Below are 2,335 nucleotides of genomic sequence, written 5' to 3' on the forward strand. Positions count from 1 at the left end.
GGAGGATGACATCTACTAGAAATCATCTATCGAACATCGTTAGCAATATGGCGGCATTCGTGTAAATGTGTACATGTATGTAGAACAAAAGTTATTACATATTATTTGTGTTTATACTACAGCCTGTGAATTTAAAATAAACAGTATGAATAACAGTTCACTTATTTAATGCCGTTCCATACACATCACGTGATTAAATTGATAGATTTGATCGCTTTTAGTTTTATTTTGTCATAAATGGATAGGGCCAACATATGGAGCAGTTGCCCGAAAATTCTTCCCTTTAGAGTAAACTGCCCATTTTCCGGGTACCGCATTGCAGAGTCTATGGTATATAGAGTCGCGCGAAGAGAAAATCTATCGTTCCGGCAACACAGTTTTTGTGCCGTTTGTTGCCAAGAACTATACAGTTCTGTTTTTCACCATGCATAAGCGAATATCAATTTTTGAAATTCTTCACAACACAGTTTGAAAGATTACACCGGTGATATTTTGTTAAATTTAAGTGAACCAGTGTACAGGTTTAATGTTGGATTAAAATTTGTAAGTAAAACTTCGGAAAAACACATATTCTTTATTACGCTCAATTACAACACTTTTCATCCACTCCTAACATTATCACCTTGTTTATTTACATTGCTCGATTGGTTCCCTCGTTTGACACTGATTTGGTTTCTTTGGTTTCATCTTTGCGGGACTCTTAAATATTATAAACATAGACTCTGCCGCATTGAGATGTTGGGTACACTTAGTGATGCCCGAATTTTCCAAAAAATCGAATATTGAGTAATCGAATAATTTTCAGCTGCTGGGTAATCGATACGATTAATCGCTCATACCTATTCGATTAATTGACCATTTACGATTAATCGACAGAATTTCCAACTTCAAAATCTCTTCAAGCCCTTGAGACTTCGTAGTCGCGAATGAATTTCGGTATAAAACTTTACTGAAATCTCGGCAACATTGCTGTCACCTGCATCGTCAATTGTTTTCAACTTGTGTAAAATCCAACGCTGGCACGCTGAAGCTGACAAGAAACTGTGCGGTGCAGTTGGGGTAAGCGGGGCAAGACCGCCCCCTTAAGCAATTCTGTTTATAGAAAAAAAAGTTGAGGCTGCAATTTCATTTTTTCTTTGCTAAGAGGCTTTTCTATTCAATGCTCACATCTCAAAAATAAGAACTGAAATATTTTTGTTTATTTACGAGCTTTATTTTCAATTTTATAAATGCATTGAAAATTTGCAGATCTTTTTCATGCGGGGTAAGCCCGCCCACCAGCGGGGTAAGATCGCCCACCATCTGTTAAGAATAACAAATATTTTTAGGACCAAAATGGTTGATTTTATCGGTATAGTGTCTTTGATAAATTTGTAGATGGTATATTTTTCTTTTTCTTTTTTTGAATACACTGTGAAAAATCTGAAAATATTTTTTTTTTCTAAGTTTTGACCCTTTTTATTTTTTAGCTATCCAAGTTCGAATCAGTGTTAAGGTAACGTTTTGTAGTTTTCATAATGAATAAATTGTTCAGAATTTGGGGTTTTCAAGATAATCAATTTATAATATACCTGCCTTTAAGCTAAAAATGAATACTTATTGAACCTGTCTGGATGATTTTTTCGAAGACTTATTATATATAGAGTAATAATAATAGTTATTAATTTTATTAATTTTTTTATTGATATTTGAATATTTTTTTTGAAGAAAAAAATTACTATCTGAGACTTTACCAACGACTCTCTACTAATAAAACAAACCAGCCAAAAAAATTTCTTTGCAAAATCTGAGCTATTAAAATTTTTATTACTCCATGATCCAACAACCATAAAAGTTTAGCTAACCTTTCATAGATTTGGCAGGCAAGAACATGATTATTTTGAAACAAAAAAAAAAATTAATTCTATTTTTTATGATTCCCTTAAAAAATTTTCACAGTGTGTACTTTTTTCGGAAGGACAAAACCTCTGTTTTTAACTCTGCCGAAGACGTCATACCGATAAAACAAACCGTCCTGGCTCTAAAATGATTTTTGTTCATTAATACCATTTTTACACAGGGTTATTTTTTTCAAAAATTAGTCTTGTTAAAAAAATATTAGAAAAGCTTCAATCAAATCGAAAATGGTCGATTAACATCGTTGTCTCATGTGGCTTGAAATTGCTTTACTGATCATGTCAATATTCCCTTTGTAGTGTCGAGGCATTTGGGTCTTGAAGTAAAACAACAAGCAGTTGTAAACGTGGCGGTTTTACCCCATGTATAGTGGGCGACTTTACCCCCAGTGGAACATTTTCATATTCCACTGAAAAAGTAATCAAAATAACAAGATTAC

Source organism: Wyeomyia smithii, chromosome 1, assembly GCF_029784165.1.
Source record: "Wyeomyia smithii strain HCP4-BCI-WySm-NY-G18 chromosome 1, ASM2978416v1, whole genome shotgun sequence".
NCBI classification, from domain to species: domain Eukaryota; kingdom Metazoa; phylum Arthropoda; class Insecta; order Diptera; family Culicidae; genus Wyeomyia; species Wyeomyia smithii.